The sequence below is a fragment of the Mchenga conophoros genome, linkage group LG6, assembly GCF_057382185.1.
Source record: "Mchenga conophoros isolate Kocher_MC1m ecotype Shallow Benthic linkage group LG6, M_conophoros_male_GT1.1, whole genome shotgun sequence".
In the NCBI taxonomy this organism is placed as follows: domain Eukaryota; kingdom Metazoa; phylum Chordata; class Actinopteri; order Cichliformes; family Cichlidae; genus Mchenga; species Mchenga conophoros.
The window spans coordinates 35,275,509-35,302,025 of NC_140531.1; the positions used below are offsets into that span (position 1 = coordinate 35,275,509).

At 41.5% G+C, this 26,517-nt stretch overlaps 1 long non-coding RNA gene across 1 annotated transcript in view; it reads right to left on the reverse strand.

The window, feature by feature from the left end:
- Positions 1-26,517, reverse strand: part of LOC146573153 (uncharacterized) — a 107,256-nt gene that overhangs the window by 62,427 nt on the left and 18,312 nt on the right. The window contains exon 2 of the long non-coding RNA XR_014892786.1: positions 15,801-15,912. This is a non-coding gene — a long non-coding RNA (uncharacterized LOC146573153). The remainder of the gene's footprint in view (positions 1-15,800; positions 15,913-26,517) is intronic.

A 26,517-nucleotide genomic window follows, 5' to 3' on the forward strand; every position in this document is an offset into this window, starting at 1 on the left:
TGTAAGTGGGGATTTTGGGTTCACAGAGCTCTGTGTCTGAGATGGCCATATTATAGATAACTGTTCTCGTTACATCATACAAAGCCAAGAGCATCAAGAGTAAAGCTATCTGAAATCAAGCATTTAGAGCAGTCGAAAGCCTGAGCTTTTCACTGACCTCGTTATGTGAAACTTTTGCCATGTTTGAAATGAGCATTCATCTTCATAACATTACGTGTCACAGATGAATAAGGAATCCTAAGATGATCCCTGTAACCACATCCAAAAATATTCAAATTGTTGACTGATTTTGAGTTCGCCTTGTCTTGCAGGCACTGACGAGATTTCTTTTTCTAATTTGTCGTTTAAGCACTTCATACAGCTACAAGATAAGCTTTGCAGCCATATGCAAATGTGTTTTCAATAATTACATGGCTTTCTTGTATGGGATTTTCTCACAATGAATAGGTTCACATAAGGCTTCCATTTGGCTGCGTTTTATCACCATAGAAACTGTGTTTAGCTGCTAGGCCATGTAAGTCTTTTGTTTTTACAACATCAGCTAATTGTTTTCACAAGGATAACACCATAAGTGATATGATGTTTCCAATTTACTGTCTGCTTGTATGATAAAATTATATGTCTGGAGCCTCAATCTGCTATCACACGTCTTCCTCTGCAATTATCCTAGAGGTGTGTTGTATCAAATGACTTTACTTCCATTTGGCCATTATGGATATTTTCAGACATGCAGCTCAACCAAAGCTCTTGGTAATCAAATACTGGAGCCTGAGGTGATAGGAAGGAGAAGTGAATCAAAACAGCTCAAATTCTAAATAATTTCTGCCCTCATTGAGAGCATATATTGATAGGCAATGATGTGTGTGTTAATTTGACCAGAGCTGTTTCCCCATGGCCAGACCAAGAGGCACCCGCAGTGAGAGTAGGGAAGAAGAAAGGGAGAGAGCTATGAACAAGGCGTGAAAAACAGTGGGTGGGGGTAGAGATAGCTCAGGATACAGAGAGAAATTCAGCAGCCGGGAAATGGATGAGAACGCAGATAAGGGGAAAATGAAACTGTGCAAGACATCAAGGGAGTGAGTGAAGGAACGGGTGGAAAAAGGTGTTTGAATAACAGAATGGGTGAAGTGTGGAGAGACGGGGTAGGAGTAGCTGGGATGAGATGAGATGAGTCTGTCTGGACTCGAGAGATGGATTAGTGTGTCTCCTGCTACCTGTGCGGGGGTCAGTGTTAAACTGCAAGGGCCAGATAAGGGCTTGGCAATAGCTTGAGTGTGGGCAAGAATTGACTGGTTACCTCATTGATTTAACTGGGAGAGACCACAGAGCGATGAGCAGAGTTCATACTAATACAGCTGTTTATCAATGTGTCAGGGCCTATGCGGAGCCCACCGAGGCCCGTGTGTGTGACCATATCAGCTGAGCTAATGGTGCTCGCTTCAACAGAAACTGACAAGTACTAGAGTCATCAGACACTACAGTGAGAGCTCAACTTTGTTTTCTATTTTTTATCCCGGATCTTGGAATGACATCTTTGAATGACATTCCAAAACCCAGATATTTATTTGTTTCTTGATAACATATTTTGAAGTGCGCAGATGTGTTATATAATAGTTATTCAAATACACATGTAGTCTGCACATAACATGCATGTTTTTTTGACATGTATTACAAATGCATCAGGGAAATTTGGTAAATATCCAAACATCTTAAAGACAGCAGTTATTCTGGTATAAAATTACTTTGAAGTTCAGATTTTTGATTTTTCTTTTCTTTTCTTTTTTGCCTGTCCTGTTTGGATCTTTAGCCATCAGAATTGTTGTCTGAAGGCCAAGAAAGATGCCAAGTGGATTTACTTTACCAAGTGGATCATCATGGCCTTGCTATATTGGTCCATTTGATTGACCTTTATTATAATTATGTATTTATTTTATTTTCGTTTTTTAAAGACAGGACAGACATGACTGGGGAATAGGACAGGGAGAAAGAATGAAAGAAAGAGAGGGAGAGAAAGAAAGAAAGAAAAATAGAGGGGAGAAGAGACGGTGAGAAAGGGGAAAAAAAAAAAAGAAAAACAAACAAAACACCTGGATCACCTGTATGGAGATAAAAAACCAGAAGAGAAAACAAACAACAAAGAGCAACATAATAAAAACAACACCATCACAATAAACTAGCTAACAATAGATAACAGTAGATACTTTTTTAATTTCACCTGTTGAGGATGAAAAAAGAAAACAAGCAGAAGAAAACGAGAGCAATAGAATAAACAACATCACAATGATATATGGGAATATAACTGTAAATACTAAATATTAAACATTATTGTGCAGCACGTAAGATCGACAGCACACAGTGTGCTTTGAGGTAGGAGCCAAAAAAGGGCGTCGTTTGTGTGTGTGAGCACCCGTGTGTACACCTGTGAGCATGAACGCGCTTGTTTTTTTTTTTTGTTTTTTTTAAAAGGTTCCTTCATGTAATAATCTGCTAGAGGGTGTGGGGGGGCCACAGCCCCGTCCTCCAGGGCATGAAGCAGGTATGGAGGAGATCAAAACTCCAGACATCCAGAGGCCCCCAGAACACAAGAGACCAATGAAGACCAACAGAGGGGCAGCGGCGCCACTGTCCCAGAAAGAGCTGACGAGAGTCCCAGATGAGGGCTCACTCAGCAGCCGCGGAGCAGAAGCCAGGGGGAGTTGCAGTGACGCGCCCGTGAGCTCCGCCGGCAGCCAGCTGTGCCTGAGTGACCGAGCCCCAGGCCAAGAGGCCGAGGGCACCCCACCCACGAAGTGGCCCGCGCGAGCCCCAGGCTCCAGGCCCTGATAAGCAGCCACCAAGGAGTGAGCCAGTGTGTACCTGGACGCCCATCCCCAGACACAAAGAACCACCAACGCACCGATGTCTGAGGGCGTCTGCCACTGGCAGAGGAAGTGGTGGTAGGGGGAGATAGGCCTCCATGCCTTGGAGTACCTGAGATGTCCCCAGAGAGGTGGCGTCTGGTACCCAACCTGACATATGGACACAGACAAACAGGCACACACAGATACAAACATCCATTCCCACCCTCATGCTCTCATATGCAATTACTCAACACTCACCTAACGTGGAGACAGACATAGAGAGACACTGTACACACGATCACACTCCCCAAGTGTACTCTAAGCCCCGGTTCTAGGTACCCTTGCCCCGGGAGGGGGAAACTGCACCCAGACCCAGGTGGTGTTACCCTTTTTCCTGGGATGGGGAGAAGCAGACCGCCCCGACTCCGCAGCAGCAGGGAGGCCCCACATTCCAGACCCCAGTCAGACGGCCAACTTCTCCTTCTAGCCCCCCCGCTCCAGCAGGCCGCAGAGAACGGGGGTGTGTGAAGACTCCAAACCTCCCTCCGCCCGCTCATATGTAGTGTTGATGCATGTGTGTTCTAAGGTGCCTTTAAAACCCAGGAGGGCATGGAGCTACCTGCCAGAGAGCAGCAGGTAAGCGCATAGCCCCTCCTGCTAGCCCTCAATGTCTACGTGTATTTAAAATTGAGAGGTGGGCAACGACGCCAGGGGTGAGGTGTACACCCTGATGGTAATTTGGATTCCGTGTAGCGTGCCCACCCCCAAGATCCTATATGTATGTGTTATGAGAGTGTGAGTAATGTGAATGTCTAAGTTGTGAGATAAAATTGAGGCACAGGAAGCCAGAAGGGGACAGGGGGGATGCCTCCCCTGCACCCCGGTGACACATCTTTACCCCAAGGCCCTGCATGTGTGGGTGATTGTGGTGGAGCTGGAAGAGGGAGGCAGCTGGAGATGGGGAGGGAAGGAAGGGAGGGGCAGACCCCAGATTTTTGATTGTAAATTATCCTGTGGAGCTACTCTGCAGAGGGGATGAAGCCTATCACATGGGTCATGGAGCAAGATGCAGGCTATGCCCTGGACAGGCGGCAGGGACAACCATTTGTTTTCCACCAACGACCAATTTAGAGTCACTAGTTCATCTAATAGGCATGTCTTTGAACTTTGGGAGGAAACTGGAGTAAACGGAAGGAACTCATGCAGCTATGGGGAGAACATGCAAACTCAACACCAAAGGCCCCAGCTGGCCAGTGGATTTAAACCCAGGAACCTCTTACTGTGAGATGGCAGGGCTAAGCACTACACCACGTGCTGACTCAAAATCAAAATAGTCAAAATATGTTGCATTCTGTAAGTCTGGAAAATATTCTGATGTCCGTGGTTTTATAAATATTTGGAATTAAACAGCTGTGTGCTGGAGTCTAGCTTGCATCCTGGCTTAATGTTTGCTATTCGTGTAGCATAAACAATGTAACTATACAGCAGTATCTCAATATATCAAACAAGCAAAAGAGCTGCATGACATATTGGCAACAGATTGGCTTCCAGTTGATGTAAAAACCTACTAGTAAGTTTTCTACTATTAGAAACATTCTTTAGTTAGCTAGTTGGATTACTTTTACTGCTCAACCGCACTGTTGCTTCACAGCAAGAAGGTCCAGGATTCAAATTCAGCACGTGGTCGTTTGCATGCTCTCTCTGTGTCTGCATGGGTTCTCTCTGGCCCACCGTCCAGACACCCAGTTACCAGAGTTAGGTTAATTGGTGATTGTAAATTGCTTGTAGGTTTGAATGTGTGTGTGGATAGTTGTGTGTCTCTGTTAGCCTTGCTAAAGTCCAGGATTTACTGTTTGTCTTGTCCTATGGCAGCTGAAGTGGAAGAAGATGGATGGATGGATGGATGGATGGATGGATGGATGAAACTCTACGTCTATTTCGCTTTGTGGGAATACCTCCATTTGCTTGTCAAAATCGAGATAAGACACACTGCCTAACACTCTAATATCGGTACACTACATAAGAAGCTGTAGCCGAGATATGGTTAGGTTCTTTTACCATTAGAAAAAGGAAGGAGAGATAAATGTAAGCCTGGAAATGAACTGAATTCCATTTCCTACTTTATCGCCTTCTGTATATACAAACGTATAACAATCTGAATTATCTATAAAGTTAAAATCGAATCCAGAGGAAGAAGCCATAATGAAAAATGGCTCTAGGACATGTGTGCAAGACTTTGCATGCACAGACAGTAAACACACTAAAACAGAGGGCTATTCTCAGCAGGGCGAAGCCTTTTATTTCTTGTTCCGGGACTTGTCCCATTCTGACATTTGTTTTGAGGGCGGTGGTGTCGGTGCAGGGCAGGTGGTGGGTGGTTGATGCTTGGAGAGGAACAGCCCAGGGTAGGATGTCTATAATTACATATTGATTTCTTGGGGGCTGCTGTTCTGCTAGTGTTGTGAAAGTGCAGAATAAATCACTCGGCCTCTATGATAGCTGAGTATTTATTCTCTTTAATTCTGTTTATGGTGATCTTGATTCATGCCCTCCAACCCTAGACACGCCTCAGTGCGGCTGCCCACTTCATGTCAGAGACAGATGATGGTACATGGCTGTGAGTTTGTGTCTGTCCTTATGTGTTTTTATGTGCAAGTGTATGGAAGTCTTACAGACTAGTGGCTGGTTTATGCATTAACAAGTGAGCGTGCTGATGGCCTTAAAAAATGAAGACCCTTAGGGTTAAATGATGATGAAAGTCAGTGATCCTTATCTCAGCCTGAGAGAAACTTGGATGCTTACTCTTTTTAGTAAAACAGTGTCTGAATCATAATACTGTGTTTATCCCTCATCCTACATATTGGGGTGCATTTAGACCACAGCATTATATTTTTGTCATATCTCAGATTTTTTTCTATCATTCCAGTTCTGGCTTTTTGTTTGTTTGTATGACTTTGTCAGTCATTTTGTTCCTAATGGAACAAAACACCGTTGTTTTTTTTATTTCTGCTTTTATTGGTGCTTTTTAAAACTGCAAATGTTTTGGGTCCCAGTGGACTTCAGGGAAAAGCACCAAATTAAACCTATGCAGTTTAAATAAATGGAAGTGTTTATTCAGTTAATGTTTGCCGTGAGACATAATTAATGTCACGCAGTATCAAGAGGGATAGGGCTACTCTGTCAGTCATTTTAAAAATGAAACGTCCCCACCCTTCTGGAAGGGAAAATTCCCTTTCGGCTGACTCAGGATCTCGTCTCTGCTTTTTGCAGATGATGTTCTTTTGCCCTCATCAGGTGATGACTTCCAATTTACACTGGCAAGGTTTGCAGCTGAGTGTGAAGCAGCTGGAATTAGCATCTCTCAAGCCATCCTCTGAGGTCCTCTGAAAGTATGGAGTACCCACTCCAGGTCAGGTATGAGTTGCTGCCCCAGGTGGATGTGTATAAGTACCTTAAGGTCTTGTTCATGGGTGAGGGGAGAGTAGAGCTGGACACTGACAGACAGATGTTGTACTGCTGTGGTGACGAGAGAGCTGAGCTCGAAAGCAAAGCTGTTGAGTTACAGGTCAGTCTGCTCTCACCTGTGGTTGTGAGTTGTAGGTAGTGACTGAAATAATAAGAATGAGAACACAAGCAGCAGAAATAAGTTTCCTCCGAAGGATGTCTTAGTAGAGCAGCTACTCCTCTTCATCAAAAGGTGTCAGCTGCAGCTGACCAGAATTCCTCCTGGACACCTCGTAGGTGTTTCTGGTATGACCTTCCACAGAGAAGGCTTTTTGGGCAGACTCAGAACACGCTGGAGAGATCTCTAGGTTACCTGATGTTGTGTATGGAGCAGGGCGATATGACCAAAAATATTTATCAAAATTTGCGATAACGATATAACTGACGATATAATTGACACTAGACAAAATACTTTACAACTCCACAATTTTATTAGTGCAAAAAAAACATCAATGTATTTCCACTTAAACAAGCAGCTGTTTATAAAGTTATATAAAAATGTAACAGTACAAATGCAAATTCCTTGCTGGCAGTTTAACCAAAAGGCATTTCCAGTGGAAACTGGCTGACATATCCTCAGCATAACCATGTATAATATCCGCAAAACTTAAAAATAGTATATATACACACACAATACGGTAATATTATGTTGAAGCACAGTACGTATCACTCCGCGAGGTGCCTGCCTACGATAGCCGTAATGCTCCGACAATCCATCAAGCGGTGCGGGTTCCTAGCTTAGCAAAGTCGTACTGAAACATTTGAAAGATTTTCGAGCGCCGTGTACATAAACTCGTTTCGAGGTCAGTAAACACAACCAGAATTCATACATAAGGCACACGGGATTATAAGGGGCACTGTCGATTTTCAGAAAAATCAAAGGATTGATTTTAAGTGTGCTGTATTTTACAAAACACACAGTAATAACGACGGCCCGCTAGCATGCGCTACCAAAAATAGTGCTTTGTTGTGTATCTGACGGACGAAAGCTAAACCAGTGCCACACCACTGAAGTTGCAGCATTTTTACAAACCAGTTCTGGTTCATCTGTTTCATTCAATGATCCGCTTTCGCCCTTCTCACTCTCCGTCGCCGCCATGCTTTTTCCGCCATGTGCGTATGAAAACAAAGGCTCTGCCTATATTCTATCGCAGTATGATATGGCCCAGTCCTAGCTGTGTATACATTTAATATTGCTTTGTTTCTGATTTGTTTCATTACATAAATACGACATAAATAATGTTTAAATGAAATTACTGAAAAAATAGTTGATACCTGAATTAAAGGCTAGCAAACAGGCTTTTAAGTAACAATGGATAAAAGCTACAAGTTATAATCAAGTAAAATTTACAAAATGTGCAAATAATTTTGTAACTAAGCAATAATTATAATAATATTTTTCTCTGTTGGTTGACATTAATTGCACAAACAATAATAATAATCTGAGAAAACATATGTTTTGATATCATAGTTGGTTCTCGCAGTAAATTATTTTTTGCGTCCCCGGGGACTCATTAGTAGTTTGTGTATGTCAAATATGTCGATAGGATGAGAGTTACACAATGATATGAGAAGAGCAGTAAAATTTATAGTAGTAAAATAATTTGGCATGGTGCAATGGCAAGCTGTGGTATTCATTGTCACTGTTAGGTTAGCTCGAGGGCAGCAATCATCAAACTGAAATTAAGCTGATGATGCTTTCCCTGTCACTGGCCAAATTCCACTTTTATACAGCTAGGGGTTTGGAAAGCAAGCATGACAATGTAATAGCTAATATAGTGTACAGACAGTTAATCACATGCTAGTCTACTACAGCAGCAAAAGATATATATGAATATATATTTGTGTAAAATGCATTTCTTCGCCCTTTGTCTCTCTTTTCTATGGAAAAGTTTGAAACACATCTATCTTGAAAGTGTAGATGGAGGCAAATATTTCAGGGGACCAATGCAAAAAGAAGTTATTTAACGGTGGTATCTTTAAATTGTGCACATAGAAGTCTGGAAAAAATATTCAATTGAAACTATCAACAAGTAAAGTGAAAGTGTGGAGAAAAGAGTTTGAGAGAGAGAAAAGAACTGGTTAACTGCCTTCGGAGCTCTTCAGCTTGCTGTCATACAGGATGTCTGACTATGGGCCTATGATACGCTGAATTGAACAAGAATTAAAGGGAGAGATAGAACCAGAGAGCTGGGAGAAGCCTGACAGGGGTATGAACACGAGTGAACACAGAAATGGTAAGGCAGGAAGGAAGGAAGAGTGAAGGAGTGAACGCTATATTGCCAGTAGGCATTGGCATTTAAGATTCATTATGGGCAACCGTGCCTGTTTCAACACGGAGAAACTCAGCTGTCACCCTGATATACGACAGCAATATTTCCCTCTAAATTCTGATGGCCTACAGTAATTTGGTATTTAGTAAGTGATGTTTAACAATCCTTTTTCTTTTTCTCCCTCCTGCTCTTTGTAATCTACACAATGACATGCAACTTTTAGCAGGTACTGTAAATAAGCAAGATAAAGACTATCTGGGTTTATTTGTATTGGGGGAGATATCGTTGTTGGCTCCACAAACTCTGTTATTTAATATGAAACGACATCAGGTTGCAAAGGCAGGTGCATTAGAAACTGGCTTTCAGGGATTTAAAAGAACATCTACAACGAGACTTGACAGTCATGCTGCTTGTTCAGATAGGTGGCATGATTTAAACAATCTATGAAACCTGAGCTGCTGTTCACAGAAACGTGTGTAGTGTCTAACAAGGGGATTTCATGCATCTGTTAGACGCTACGTCAGATTCTGTGCACAGTAGCTCTAGATTGTGCACAAAAACATACAGTCCAATGAGGGGATTTCGTATATTTCACACATCTGTTAGATTTAACCCTTTAAACCCTAACCTAATTTACCCTTTAAACCAGGGGTGGACAACTCCAGGCCTTAAGGGCCGGTGTCCTGCAGGTTTTAGATGTATCCTTGATCCAACACAGCTGAATTAAATGGATAAATTACCTCCTCCACATGTCTTGCGGTCAGTGTTGGGGAGTATTTTAAAATACAAAATATGAGTAACTGTATTCCGTTACAGTTACCGTTTAAAAAGGTGGTATTTAGAATACAGGTGCTTTGTTGAAACAAAGGGATTACACGGCGGTATTTTCCTGTTTCATATTGTCGCGGGTCAGGACTGTTTGGGTTTTGTTTGACAGCTATGTTCTGTTGTTCCAGGCGGCAGCGTTATGGTTGCCATGGTTACAGGGTGACACGCCCTCTCTCTCTCTCTGCGACTGTGTTTCCTGGGTGAGAGAGTTCCTTTTTGTTGTTGTTGTGCTAAGCTAATAGGCAGAATGCTACAGGCATAGCCCTAAAGAATGTAGCCTCATGGGCAGTGTAGTCCGTGCTGCAGGGAGAATGGACTGCCATACCTGTTATGTGTCTGTCAGCGCGAGGAGGAAGAAAAAGGAGAGTGGAAAAGTACGAGTTGTCATTGAGCAGAAACGGGAGCTGGAAGCATGAAAATATAATAATAACCACTGCAGCCAATCTGTAGTGGAATACATTTTAAAAGTAACCTTCCCAACACTGCTTGTGGTTCTCCAGAGGCCTGGTAATGAACTAATGATTCGATTCAGGTGTGTTGACCCAGGCTGAGATCTAAAACCTGTAGGACACTGGCTCTTGAGGCCTGGAGTTGTCCACCCCTGCTTTAAACGTTAACCCTTTAGACCCTCACCCGCGACGGGTGAGGGTCTAAAGGGTTAAGGAAAAAATACTTTACCTTAAGATGTTTTAAGTAGTAGTGGGTCTTTTTTCTTTTTGAGCCTCAATGTTGTTTTGTTGGTTGGTCCCCCACTTGTCTAGTAGTTTTTAGTAGTATTTATTTATTGTCATTGTCAAGAACAATGAAATTGCGTTTGGGGCTTCCATACAACCCAAAAAAGAAGAAAATAATAAATACCCCTTAAAACCCAAGTGTACATATTTAACCCAGTGTGACTCCAATGCAATAAGACAATCCTTAGCAATAATGTTCGTAGAAATTCAGACAAAGACCTGAGAAACATGACAAAATACAACAATGCAACCCATTCAATATTATTGTACTGTGAGATATGATATCAGATATGATAGTTATCTATTTAAGAAAGAGGGGGGGGGGCAGGAGGGGGAAGAGAATAAAGATATGATGCACCAATGCAGACCAGTTCATTGCTATTAAGAAGTTGGATATGGTTATTGTCCGTGAGAGGGGGGCAGAGAGTTCAGGAGCCTCACAGCCTGTGGATACAGGCTGTTGGCCAGTCTGGATGTTCTGGCCTGTATAGACCTGTACCTTCTCCCTGAGGGCAGCAGATGGAAAAGGTGGCGCGCAGGGTGATGTTGGTCCCGCAGGATACTGTGCACCCTCCTCAGACAGCGAGTGGGGAAGATATTACTGATCTCTGGCAGACTTGTTCCAATAATTCTGCCAGCTTCTTTCACCACCCGCTGGAGTGCTTGCTGATCGGCCTTGGTGCAGCTGGGGAACCACACTAGAAATCCATACGTCAGAACGCTGCTGATGGCACAGTTGTAGAAGTTCAACATCAGAGATCTGGGAATGTGTGCGCTCCGCAGATACAGGCCATTTTTTAATACATTTCGACTTGCCCTCATATTTCACCCAGTGGTCCACAGACTTTTATATTTGGTTACAGTTAGACATCACCTTGACCTAACATCACACTAAGTTAATGTTAGGTCATGGTGAGAATTATGGTTTTGAATGAACTGTCTGATTAGTAGTAGTTTTTACTGTATCTATCTATCTAATGCTACCTGTAAACATCATGCCTTTTGCATTTGTCTCAACTATGAGCATTCACTGTAATCACAAAAAGCAAAGTGTGTTTTGGGATTTTTAAATTATTATTATTTTTATGTATAGGACTGCATGGCACTGTTGGTTTTTTTGTGTGTGTTTTATGTGGTTCTCAAATCATAAAATGTTAGATGATACGATAAAATTTGAGATGATAAGATCTGCACCATGCACTTTATGAATTTTTTAAAAAGTTGGTGTAAAATGGAAAGACACTAACTATGAAGAATACTAAGAGCACGCTCATAGCTGCTAAGTGCATTTAGGTACAGTATTATCCCCATATATGTCACACATTTTAGCATAAATTTGGAGCGCTGTACAGAGACACTTTAGACATGGGACAATAGACTTGAAAGTTACACTTTATGTCATGTTTACATTTTGTATGTCCTGCATGTACAGGACATTAAATTGAGATATTAAACTTTTAGGCAGAAACCTAAAAGACTCAGATGAAATGTTTTAGATATATTATTTTATGTATAGCCTTTCAAAGCCAATCTGTATCTATGGCTTTGCAGTTGTGGTTTGCATTCACTTGACATGTGAGTGTGTAACACACAGAGTTTCTGCTTTTGTTTGCGAAGTCAAATTAGCATCTTCAGCTGTGTCTCTTGAGCATTCAGTAGATTTATCTGGTGCTGTCCGCTAGAGGCATTTTCCCAGAAGATCTTCATACCAGTGAAGCACAGGCCTTAAATCTCAAATCAGTGTAGCTGCAGTCTTTGCTTTGGGCTACGTGGCATTGATATGAAGGCAATTCCAGCCTTCTTTCATGGAGGCTGCTGTCATTCAGCCCCAAGCAAAGTTCCACACAGCCCAGCATGGCAAACCTCTGCTGGATATCTCGCATTTTCTCATCATCATTCCTCACCTGGGGAGCTGCATCCAGCCATGGATGCATACACGACAAGAAAGAGAACGAGGGGCGAGAGACAGAAAGAGAAAGAGAGATGAAACTTTCATGACACGCAGGGTTGGTGTGGGCAACCACAATGAAAATTCAAAGGTGAACTTTTCTCCAGGACTCTCAGTGATGAGAGTAAAGACAGCCTGGAGAGGTGCGAGGGAGGGGAAGAGGGGCTGGGGGAGTCAGTGAGTGAAGATAGCCCCTGGATGTGATGAAGGAAGAAGACAGAGTTTATCGCTGGGCTTTTAATCCCACTATTCCTTTTTAGTATACCCCCCTTATCTTCTCTTTATTCCCTATCGCCTTAATTTTTCATTTATTTCATCCACTTTTTCGTTTTGAACTTTCTGTGTTATATTTGTTCTCCACCAATGCTGCACATCCTCCCCCGGATGTGGTAGGTGTGAGAGAAAGTCTGACCACAGACCGAGGGAAGCATCAGGAGACTGGGTTGGGAGGTGGCAGATGTCTCAGTGGAGATCTCTGAGGACATCGCAGTCTCCACACACACACACACACACACACACACACACACACACACACACACACACACAAGGAAGTATATCGGCTCCACTGTTCTCTCTCTCCGCATCAGCTTGTCTGTCTCCCTCTTCCAGGAAATGTGCGGTGCTGTGTTATGATCGATGGGTTGCGTTCGGAGACAGAGCAGCCCCCACTGTTTGTTTGTCTCTGTTACGCATGGCTGCAGAATGACAGCTGGGACCAGTGCATGGCTTTGAGTCTGTCTGGCAAGAAAAGTTGGGCTCCTTTGGTTTAACTCATGTTTTGTTCCAAAAATGGAAAGAGATGAGAGTTTCTGAGTGTTATGTGGCTTGGCTATGAATGCCCTTTGGTAAACCATATTCACAAAAGGCACTTGGGGAATTTTGAATATAACACGTTGCTCCTCAAATTTATGTTTGCCAAGATCGATTTTGCAGCAAAAGAAATCAATAGAACCTACTGCGTATGTGTGTGTGTGCGTGCGTGCATGTGTGTGCATGTGTGTGTGTGTGTGCTCCAAAAATAACAGTCTATTGTGTTAAGTAAAAGTAGAAAAGGACAAAAGGGAGGGCAAGAGATGTGTGAGGATACTAGTGTCTGGAATCATAACTCATCTGTGTACATGCATTCATGGTGTGTGTACCCACACGCATTGCCAAAGCAAGAAAAATGAGCAATCAGCAAAACACAATCACTCACAGAGACATGTTTTCGATCTCAAAGTCTACCTCAGGAAATGAGAAGGATCTTATCTGAGTTCATCTGTTAATAAAATCTGCCTTTAAAGCCAAAAAATTAAATTTAAGCATTTACCGATAATGACTGAGGATGATTCACCGATTCACTAATTACCATTATCTTGGCATGGTGCACTGGAAATGAACAGAAACTGCTCTAATAAACCCCACGCTGCCAAATCTGCATTATATCTGCTCCTAAAATAACCTTTCCTGTGTATTTGACTTCCAGAGGCAGCACAAAGTTTGCTTTGATATTTATCATACTTGTGACAAACAAGAACAGCAAGGTATGATAAGCGGTAGATTATCGAGTTGACATCCGAGACGTCTGCTATGGTGGTGTTTGAATATTCTGGCACATTCTTACCACAGTTTTTTTTATACTCTTTTTTTTATACTCTTTTTTTTATACTCTTTTTTTTATACTCTTTCCACATATTGTTAAGATGCAGATAATAATCCTGGTGCAGAAAAGCAGACAAGCATTGGATCAGATGTGCAGCGGGACAGCTGTGGGCACTTTCTAGGGAATTCTCCTTACATGAGTGATACATCTCCATAATCTGTGAATACCACATGGTTGCAGGATATACAGAAATCTGCAGCACGGGCCTACCGACTAAAATGAATAAATTACATGCAGCAGTCACATATTGTATGAGGTGTAGTTACAGTTACAAACAAGAAAAATATCCGCAATTAATTTTTTTCTGCTGTGTCAAAAAAAATTGGATAATGTTTTCACTTGAGCAAAAGAGGAAGTGAGTAAAAACAAAAGTATCATGATCAGCTTCTTTACAAGACAGATACGCACACAAATATGCACATGCATATATGCACAGTTGGGGCAGATATTAGCTAGAGAGAAGACTTAAACCTAAAAAACGCTTAGCACGGCCGCAGTGGAATACGTATCAGGATCATTTGAATATCTTATCTTTTTTCACCTGCAACCAGGACCAAATCTAATGCTCTGAAGCCCCACTAGGATTATTGTGCACAATTTTTATTGAATTATTTACAACATTGTAGAAGAAGAATAGGATTTTGCATAAAAACTTTTGCACCTCGGAATATATTAAAAAACAAAAGGCAGAAGAACTGAGCGTAGCGAAGCTTTGCATGGTTACGCCGCGCTGCCTGTTCCTATGGAGACATCAAAGAACTTCTCATCACAGGAGGGAAAGTTTTGAAGCTTGTTAAAATTAAACGGTTGAACGGCAGTTGTTGTATCATCATATCATCATCCTCATGAAACATACACAGAGAAATGCTGTCTATGTAAGCAGGCTTCACACTGTTTACATGTATCCTTCTGACAGATGATGGAGAAGAGTGCAGTGCTCTGACTCTACATCCTCATAATATAAAACATTCTCATAATCGAGGGTTCATAGTTATATATTTCTTTTATGTTCGTTTATGATCAGTATGTTAGTTATAAATGACGTGGAAATAACATGGAAATGTGCTATATACACTTGTCGGCCACTTCATTAGGTAAAACTGTTCAAATGCTCTTTAATGCACATTTCTAATCAGCTGAACACATGTTAACAACTCAACAACCATTTCTAGGTTTCAAAGAGAAAGGTCCAAAAAAGAGAAAACATCCAGTAAGCGGCTGGTTTTGGGGTGAAAATGCCTGTTGATGCCACAGATGTCAGAAGAGAATGGACAGACTGCTTTGAGCTCATAGGAAGGCAACAGTAACCCAACTAACTGCTCCTTACAACCAAGATATGCAAGAGAGGATCTCTGACAAGTTTGAAGTAGATGGGCAACAGCAGCACACCATACCATGTGCCAGGTGGATCACATCCCACGTCACAAAGGTTAAATCATCTCTAAACTTTTTTTTAAGCATGGCATTAAGGTCACTGTACTCAAATGGGCTCCACAGTCACCAGATCTCAATCAAATAGAGCACCTTTGGTCTGTGGTAGAAAGGGAGAGTCACGTTATGGATTTGCAGCTCGCCTGTGTGATGCTATCATACCAGTATGCCCAAAATCTGAGGAATGCTGCCAGCATCTTGTCGAATCTGTGCTGCTAATAAGTATTAAGGTAGTACTGAAGGTAAAAAGGGTTGAATCTGGTAATAACAAGGTGTACCTAATGAAGTGTCTAGTGACTGTATAGTTACACGTCCTCAGAGGAACACAATACAAATGCATTATTAATAATATACTATAAAAATAAAATATTACATACTCTGTGCACCAATATGTACAGTTTAGACATATGTACAAGCATGCTATAAGAAAAAGATACACATGACCACCAGCCACCATACAAACAATACAGTAGATATAAGCAAATACAATGTGATAGCACATTAAGCATGAATAGAAATACCCACCATTTTCGCTGACACACGCACCTGTATATGCAAATAAATCTCTCCTCCCTTGAGACTCTCCACATAAATACTTACTAGGTAGCAGATTTGCCTGGGGTTTTCGGTGCACCTTTCCTCTTAACCTTGATGTTCTCTCCAATTCCCACACATCTGCTTAACACATGTAGCCCTGAGCATTCACTTCCACCTGACAAGAGAAAAAGGAGCGATGAGAAGAGAAGGAGAGAGAAGGATTGGGGGATCAGGCGTCTCCAGAGATTGTGATTGGCATTCAGAAGCACAGCTTCCAGTCCGCGTGCCCAGCATCCCTTAGAGCTCCACCTGGCCTTCACAAGGTGTGGAGAGTGAGCTGAGAGTCCTTAGATGTACTTTATATACATCTTTAGTTTATTCCTGTCAGAACAACCTTTCGTGGATGGTATTCAGTAAGAAGTGATTTTTGTATTTTATTTTTGGTAACCTGGCCTTCAGTTACGCTGACTTTTAGTCAAGCTTACTTGTCTGGATCTTGATACATCTTGATGCTTCAATCATAGGATCAGCTAACATTTGCTATTAAGTTATAGCTTGTAAGGAAAACCATAAGTGTTGCTTAGAGGGTTTAATTGTAGCCAGGAAGAATAAGAAAACTGATATTTGAGCTAAGCCAGTTATTATTTATCGTCTGACTGTAATGTAGATAAATGTTAATAAAATATTTGTTAAATAGAAGCTATTTATGTTGAAGCTTGTATTTTGGCCAGGGCCATCTTCTTCCTGCATGGATCCAAAGCCTGCTAAACGTGACTCTCCAATATTGTTCAGACTGCAAATGAAAATCAGAAAAACTTCTGGTGTCTTCTCTGTATATCATTTTAAGATTTTAAGAGTTTTTCTCCCCACATATCTGTCTGCTATAGATAGAAAACAGTAGTGTAAGCTCACAACTGCTAAAAAGCAAAACATGGCTAGACTTCTTTCTGGTCAGCTGTAGGTAATGAAATATGTGCCTGAACCTTAGATTCCCATTGGATGAGGAAAAAACGGCATCATATTTTAGTATGAGTAACCAAATTATTGTCATTTATTTATTTTTTCACAACGTAGACAGTTTTGTTTTGCCTCATTACTGATACCACATACTTGCTGAGGGTCTCAATTACTAACTGCAAAGAGGTATTTATTTCTGGAAGACATTAGAGACCTTAAAAGGCAAACAAGGTCATTTTTCTGATTACAGAAAAACTGATTCAGATGGAAATAGCTCAAGTTTCAGGTGGAACAATGCTGGAGTACTTCTGCCACTGTATATGTGAACAAGCTCATATGTGTGTGTGGTTGTATGTGTATGCAGGAGGATGTTATTGCTGAGGGCAGAAAATCAAAGGGAAGAGAAAACAATACAGGCTATTCTTTCCATTCTGTCCCGTGGTGGTTCTCCGAGGCCCGCTTCTCCAAAAGCCTTAATATTGTCTTCTTTATTTCTCCTTTTTTTCCATCCTCTGTAATTTCTTCTCTTTTTCTCCGTATTGCGTGTACATCCACATTTTTCTCCTCTCTGTAACTTGCTTTATGTAGAAAATGACTGTTCAGTCAGGGATATACTGCATGTAAGAGAATACTGCTTCAGCCTGTAAGTTAAGACAGTGTCTAAAGTGAAAGAAATTAATAGTGACATGCCCCCAACACACACACACACACACACACACACACACACACACCTTGTACAACTCATTTAGAACATCTAGCTAGGATAACACATCCTAGGATAAATGTTCCCACTCTCAAACCACTTCACCCCAAAGTATCCTCAGTTTCCCTGTGTTTCTTATCTGACTTTGATTGAGTCCTCAGTGCATCCTTTTGCCACACTCCGGTGTAATATTACTTTTAAAAGAGCAGAACGAGGAGAGAGCCCTCACGAACAGACTAGTTCCCATCCAACCGTTTGTAGCTTCCATTAACCCGGACTATGCAGCCTCACTGGTTTCACACTACATTCCCCTTCATTCACATTAACACGCCATTGAGTCTCAAAAAGAAAAGGGTAGGATGTAATTGCCTTTTGAGCGATGTTTGTGTCATTATCTTGCTTCAAAGTCAACTACTAACAACAACCATTTAGCACCACACACTCAGAAAGCTTCAAAAGTCTCAGCTGGTAATTTGGAGCATAGATAGTGACAATCAAAGGACAGACTTTGGGTTTTAAAGAGTCAATTTCAACAGTGTTTAATGCTGATCACAGGTTCCCTGTAGAGTAAATAAATATTGGAAGGAAACTTTGGAATGCAGGATTTTTCAACAGCCTGCATAGCTTTTTAGGAATTTAATATGTCTGTTCTTTTACCATTCTGAAGTTGCTCTTAAGTTAGTTTTCCAGTCCATATAATTCTCAATTATGCATGATTTTATTTTGGGCATGTACTAGAATAGCTTTATAACATTAGATTGTGAAAACCACCGTATTCTTCCCACAATGTACCACATTTCACCCTCTGTCTGAAAGGTTCTACTGGCTTTTTTACAGCACTAATTTTAACATGGTGTTACTAATAACATAAATGAAGGTTCTGCTGGATCTAGTTATTAGTAACAGCTGTGTTTACTTGCTATTCAAGATTCAAGCCTTATCTACTCTGTATGTTCAGTGAAAATGAGGCAAAGGAATACCAATTATGTCTATTCCTATCCTTAATGCCATTGTACTGGAATAAATGAATAGAAGTAAATAAAAGCATTCACACCTGATTTTAGACAAAATAAAACATCACAGAAGACATAGCTTTCATTATAGATGTGATTAAATCAGTTTAGCTAGGGAAAGCCCTGTAGCCAAGAAAGCCCTAGCACTCTGCTCTGTATGCTGTTAGGTCTGCTAAGAATTTACAGCTAAATGTGACAGAACATCCTCAATCCATGACAATTACAGAATTAGGGAACAAAAGATAGAACAAACAGGAAGTTCAGAACCTAGAAACTCTCTGGTCCTAGAAACATAGTTGCTGTAAGTACAGTTTTCTGAGAGCAGAACTCAGCTGTGCAGATGTCGATCAGCATCAGACCCAAATTAAGGAGAAACACTTGCAGAAGTTGCTGTGTTACACAATGCATTCACGTAATGTTGTTGCTGTTTTTTTGGAAAGTACTTGCATAATCATGACTTAATTTTCTCATGTGCTAGTAGGGAATTATTTTCAAAATATCAAAAGCTGACTTTTGAGGCAGCACTTTGAAACACAAGGTGACACAAAACACATTAAACTCCAGTTGTTAACTGGTTTCTAATAGGGATCTTTAAGCATCTACAATCTTCCATTGCTTTGACCTGTGGTCATATATTCAAATCTGACGTGGTTTTAAGTCGTATATTTTTAAGAAATTAACTTAATTAGTTTAAGTTCTGAATTGTTATATTGACAGTGGTAATAAAAACCCTTAAAGGCAAGAGTATATAGGAACACTGTGGTTCCTGAAACATTATATAAATATAATTTAAAAAAAAACACCTTTTGCAGTTTATATAATTATCATTCGTGTTACAAGCATGATATACTGTACATATATCTGAGCTTATTCAGCTACAGATGTATCTGATATGAAAATGGGATTTCCATTCATCATAATGTGATACACAACACTGTAATAGCTATGTCTAAGCTAGGTTTCATTATAAGCCAAGCTGACTCCAACAGTTGCATAAACACAGCTGTTGTTTGTTTATGTTTAGAAAGGCTTGCAAGCACCAGTTGTTCTTCAATTCCAGATTCAAAGGATAATGGAATTACGTGCTCAATTTCTACTCCAAAAATCTGCCGAAGCACTGACCAGACATAGACTGCTGTTTGTCAAATTAATGAGGGAGTCGTTTGCCAACAACAGACATGCTCAGCTGGACTCCCTTATCAAATAACCATAGTTCAACCCAAAACACAGCTTTGGTTCTACCTGGAATAAACAAAGGAATAAATCATATTCATATTCGATCGGTGTTCTGCAACAGCGTGGCGACCTGAAACTTGTCGTCCTTGTAGCCTGAGTCACGTGCTCCTATAGCATTGGCACATATGTTGCAGCATGCATATTTTAATGTATGTGTGCTAGACTGTACAGTTTGAGTGTGGTTTTGCTGTGCTTTGAATGCTAATCTGCTCAGACAACAGGACCAGCCGGGTCCAGGGGCTATGGGCTAAGGACAGAAGGACCTTGACAGCGCTGAATCTGTGTGAGTGTAAAGATGCCTCCACCCACACTGACTGGTCGGCCTCTTTCACCACATGACTGTCAAGACAATTATGATTGCTCCCATAGCGTAGAATTGGATAAATAAGGCTTGGGGGAGACAACTGGCTGAAATGTAGACAACCATCTAAAACGCAGGCTCAGAAGCAAGTTGGCCATTTTTCAAATACAAGAGGAGAGTCTTTTTTTTTCTTTTCCTTTTCCTTTTTACATTAAAGTGAAAAGACTAAGATAGAATAAAAAGACAGGAAAGCCTAATTGAGTGATGGGACAGAGAAAAAGATAGGACCTTGACAGGAGAGTCTGAGATTAAAGAGAGAGAGAGACAGATGGAGAGAGTGTAGAACAGCACACTAGTGTTATACAGTATATTGCTATTAAGGCACTGTTGAGTTAAATGCCTCCAACAGCCCCAGTCTTAATATACACACACAAGCAAATCTATACACCAACCTCTGCACTTATGCACCTGCACTCCTTTTGCTAAAAAGCCGGCTCCAGTTATTACACGATAGATCTTTGGCCCCTTGCTAGAACTCTTGCTAGAACTGAGCCACCTGGATATCAGATGAACTAAAAAACGTATCCTCCTACCGTTGTGCAACACAGTGAAAGAAATGACTCAGTCAGGGAGTTAGAACTAAGATAAAAAGAATGCACATATTTGCCAGGTCAATGTAATAGTAGCAGTCACCATCACAAAATCACATGCATCATCTCTAATAGTGCTCATTTATCACAATGCTCACTAAGGAAAGCCAACCTTATGCATGCAGTTCTCCCTGCATTGACTTATTGCTTGTTGTCAGTGTGAGAGGCAATTCGCAGACAAGATTCGTCACTGACCTCATCAAGTGCACAAAGAAAAACAAATTGTCTGAAAATGTAGCAGGTTTATCATTAGTTGACATGTGGCCTATTTTCCACCACCTCTTGTCACTCTGTAATTTGAAGCATCGACGCCGCAGTCTGCCGCACAATGCACAGAAATGTAACAGCGCTGCTCCACGGAGAGCGGGCGTTGACTTGTATCTAGACAAACAAATCGATAAGCAGTCCACTCTATTCCATTATCGGGCAGAAAAGTTAACCACCAACGCCAACAGTGGGAGCACAGCATCAGTGGAGACTAGCAAGGGGGAGGAGGAACAAAACAAAATGAATTCCCAATTTATTTCAGAGCAAACACTTACAATGGCATCTTATTGATTGAGGACAAGTTGGGTGGAAACTATTCTGTCAGTGTTTTAATGCTGAATTCAGCAGAGCTTTCCCTGCAGTGCCGCCACTACTGCTGCCAAAAATATCACATATGGCATTTAAGCTCGACCTTAGTTCCGGCTAAAGTTTAGTCCACACTTTAGATGAAACTTTGAAGGCATGTTATGTGCAAGGCTGTACTTACTGTAAATATCGGGAATTAGACTTCTCTTTCAGGACATCTGTTGTCAGTTTAATGGGGAGCATGTTATTTTTTATGTCTTTCAGATTAATTTAATTTAATCGTTCATGAATGCATTACTTATGCTAGAAGGACTCTATAAGAACAGATGTTGATGGATAATTTATCCACAATGGAAATGCTACTTCCTGGAACAACCAGAAATAAATGCTATTATTTAAATGAGTAATTCTCTAAAAATCTCTTGGAAATGCACACTGTGTGCTTGTTGTCTAAGGGAGCCTAAGGCAGTGAGGTTGTAGCCTCTGTAGGAGAGGTCATTGCTAATCACCCAAACCAGTCGGGGCATTTAATCTCTCTCACCTAAGCAGCAGAAAGTCTGGCCACTCTAAGGGCTTTTGTAGCCTGTGCGTATATTTTCCAGACTGTCTCCCTCATTATTTTCCTGCTTTCCCTCTTGCCTTTCTTTTGTTTTTTAAAAAAACAGAGTCTTGCTTCTTCAGAATCATTGCCGGTGTTACTATTTTTACCAATCTAACAAGGTTGCTTGGTCGCAGAGGACTGTGGGGAGTGGTGAAGAAAAAAATGCTCACTGTGATCGAAGGCGAATACATGGAACTTCTCTTATGCCTGCCCTTAGAGCAAATGGCCCTGGGGCTGAAAGTAGAGCCCCTGAGATGGAGAGAGACGGGAGGAAAAGAACACAGAGCAGGAGCGCTCGCTTCTGCTACTGTCTAGACGATGGTTAGTCAAACTCTTAACCTTGAAGACAGATGAAAAGAATCAGCCTGGAGCTGAGTGAATATGAAGGAAAATCACAGTTTAAATCAGACTTGTGTCCTTTCATTTGGCGAGGAAAAGTTGGAACCTTTGAACAGTTAAAAAACTAAAAGGACTAAAGACTTTGATGTAGCTACTAAGTGAAGTGGAACTTGTGTGAATTGTTCCTACCCTCTGACCATGTTAATGCCATCCAGAAGCATCAGGTGATTTAATGATTGAATTTGTAATATTTTTGTTTACACAGAGTTGTGTTATATGTTTTCTGCTTGCTTTTAACTTTTGAAATTACCCATTCCTATATAGTTCTCTGTATTTAACAAATGATATGAGCCTGAGATTAGTTTTAATTTAACTATGAGAGTTAAAAACCTCTGTGTTATACAGATACATGTAAACAGATAAACGAAGTCTAATCATGGCACTTGCCTAAAATGAGTGGAACCTCACTCTGAGAGCTCAAATATTCCCTGTGGTATGCAAGATATTTGAAGTGTGTTCTTTAATCAGTCATAGGAAGAAAAAATAAGCAATTAGTGCCCTTGTATTTACTGTGCTTTCTAATTCTTAAAATTAAATTTAGGGCTTCTACATTAGTACGAATGATTAGAATATAGGTGGATGATGTTCTGTTTAGAACTTCTACATCTAAATTCAGGTGTTTTCATGACAAGGTCTACGCCTTCAGAAAGCAAAAGCTATAAATGCCTATGTGGCTAAACTGCCCCAGGCTGGTGGCTTGCAAGGACTGAAAAGAGGAACAAATAAAAACACCTGAGAGTATCCTGCATCTGGGGAATTTTTCATGGAAGAATGGTTTACATGGGCAGAAATCTGTGCCATCAGAAACTGAATTTGAATAAGTTAAATTTGAATTTGAATTGCTCAGATTGAATCTGAATTGTAACTTGAAAAACTGCTTTTAAAAACTGAATGTGAATTAGCATGAATTAGACTAACTATTTACTTTAGCTAAAGTTATTAAGTTAGCTAAAGAGTTGGGATGCTGTGTAAGACATAAATAAAGCTAAAATACAAAGGTTTGGACATTGTTTTGCATGTTTCCCTACTGTATGGGTCTCTGCAAGTATACAGGGCTCTGAGAGGGAACAATAGGACAACTTTGGAATTCTACTAGAAACAGTCGATCATATTTGTTTGTCAAAGCTGAATCCAGGGCAACCTACGCTAAATTAGCGTTTTTAGCTAACAGCTACAATAAGCATAAAAGTTACCTTACAGCTATCATTTGTTAACATGACGCTTGTTCTTATACATGTAATACATTTATTACCAACCTGAGAGTTTATCCGCTGGTCATTCGACATGACGAATGACTTCTGAAGTCTTAATTCAGCTCAAGACGCTGTAGATTCCCATCAGTAACACTTTCTAGTAAAACTTAGTTCTATTAATCATTACTCTTGAACCGGAACCGGATGTAAGTCCCAAAAAATGAATTGTAGAACTGAAACTGAATGGTGGGAAGTGAATCTGAAATTATTCGAGAACTAAATTTTTAAAGGATAAAATACAGTTTCAAAGCAAATGAATTCATTTTCAAAATATAAAATTCAATTTCAATTTAGTGATAATCATTTTCAAACCAATAAATTGAATTTCAAATTAGGCTAATTCAAATTCAGTTTTTAAAAGCATTTATTCAAGTTACAATTCAGATTCAATCTGAGCAATTCAAATTCAAATTTAACTTGTTCAAATTCAGTTTCTGATGGCACAGATTTCTGCCCATAGGTTTAGCTCCTCTGGGCTGCACCTTGGCACAGTTCAATGTTTAGTGCTTTAGAGCAAGAAGGTCCAGGGTTTGAATGTGATGGCCATTATCTTGCTCAATGTAAGAGTTCTCTTACTTTGGTTTATTCCCACAATCTAAAGATTATTACCATGTGAATGGCTGTCTCTTTATATTAAATGGTAAATGGCCTGTATTGTAGCACTTTATTAGTCCCTAAGGACCCCAAAGCACTTTACACATCCAGTCATCCACACACACACACACTCACGATGGCAAGCTACATTGTAGCCACCGCCACCCTGGGGTACACTGACAGAGACGAGGCTGCCGGACACTGGCGCCACCGGGCCCTCTGACCACCACCAGTAGGCAACGGGTGAAGTGTCTTGCCCAAGGACACAACGACCGAGACTGTCAAAGCCAGGGCTTGAACCGGCAACCTTCCGATTACAAGGCGAACTCCCAACTCTTGAGCCACGATCGCCCATATTAGCCCTGCGTTACACTGGTGACCTCTATATGCTCTCTTGACCAACATCAAGAGAGCTTCAGCCCTGCTAAAACCCTGAAATGGGAAAGACTATAGAAATGGACGAAGAGGAAAAAATCAGCAGGCTTATATTAGAAAATATTGGACAATTATGGAAGGGGGAAGTTGGCTGAATTTTTTGTGCACAGAAAAAATTAAAAAACAAAGAACTTATTTCTGTTGAATATATGACTAAAATGGCTCTTTTCAAAGGGAGGGATCCAAGTGAGTGAATATCTGTAGAAAGTAGGGGTGCAACGATACTCGTATCGATATTGAACTGTTCGATACAGTGCTTTCGGTTCGGTACGCATATGTATCGAACAATACAAAATTTGTAATTGATTTTATCAACTTTCCTTCCGACGATGCTGTCTGTGTTGAGCGCTCAGTGAATCTGAGTTCGACTACTCCGCCTAGGCTGCACTGTCGAGCGCAGATCCACTGAGCGCTCAACACAGACAGCATCGTCAGAAGGAAGAGCGCAGGGCAAGCTAGCGAGACAGAAGTTAAGCTCTCCTTGCAACATGGCAAATTGAACCTCCCCCACCCTCATTCAGATCTGGTGTTTGGAATTATTTTGGTTTTCATGTGACGTATGACCCTGAAGGTAAGCGCGTCATGGACTAAAGTACAACAGTATGTTGGATGTGCCACGCAATGCTCAATTACATGGGTGGGAACTAGTGTGTTAGCGCAGTTAGCTCGTTAACGTGTTGGCCGTCTAGCCCCATGCACGGGGCGATCAGGGGTAGCTCGTTAACGGAGATTTGCCGTGTTGTGGCGTTAACGTCATTTCGACGAGATTAACGCTGACAGCACTAGTGGGAACACAACTAATATGACTGCACATTTACACCGACATCATCCTAGTGCAAAGACAAGTGGAAGCAGACAAAACAACAAGCATGCATGCTACAAACTTTACCCGAGTCATTTAGACAGCCGTTTGCACATGATTCTCCTTATGGGGACCTGATATGTTTAATATTGTGGTGAGCTCAGACAAGGTGGAGACGGAGGTGTCGTTTGGTCTTGCTTCACGTGAGGTGAGCTAGCCAGGGAGCACAGCCGTTTATTGACATCTGCAGAAGAACACTGCCGCTAGCTAACTGCTCAGCGCGGCAACCGCACAGCAACAACAACAACACACAGGGCGCCCTCTGATCCCGGAAGGACACACCGTCGCAGCGAGAGGGCGTCACCCGTCACTATGGCAACATAAACAAAACATAACTGTACAAACAGAACCCCGAACAGCCCTGACCCGCTACATAGCCCCCACCTAAGGGGTCAGTCGTCCCCGACGACCCCATTACCCCACACAAAGTCCTGCAAATGTCCAGGTGCCTTCTTTTGGCGCACCGGCCGGTCACGACCGGCGGGGGAAAAGTCACTCGGGTCAGAACATAGGGTGCCACCATCATCCCACTTCTGACACCAATGTGGCGAGCTCAGACAAGGAGGGGGCGGAGGTGTCGTTTGGTCTTGCTTCCCGTGAGCTAGCCAGGGAGCACAGCCGTTTATTGACATCTGCAGAAGAACACTGCCGCTAGCTAACTGCTCAGCGCGGCAACCACACAGCAACAACAACAAAAACACACAGGGCGCCCTCTGACCCCGGAATGACACACCGTCGCAGCGAGAGGGCGTCACCCGTCACTATGGCAACATAAACAAAACATAACTGTACAAACAGAACCCCGAACAGCCCTGACCCGCTACAGAAGAAGCGTATAGTATAGCTTTTATTTTGGAAAGAGCCATTTCTCTGTAATAAACTCTCTTTTCCAAAGATGAGTGATTCCTCAATCAGGCTTGCAAAATCGCTAGCCCGACGTCCCGGGGCTAGAACACCAGGAAAAGTATTGTAGACCTGCACCAGACTGGGAAGAGTGAATCTACAATAGGCAAGCAGCTTGGTGTGAAAAAATCAACTGTGGGAGCAATCATCAGAAAATGGAAGACATACAAGACCACTGATAATCTCCCTCGATCTGGGACTCCACGCAAGATCTCATCCCGTGGGGTCAAAATGATCATGAGAACGGTGAGCAAAGATCCCAGAACCACACGGGGGGACCTGGTGAATGACCTGCAGAGA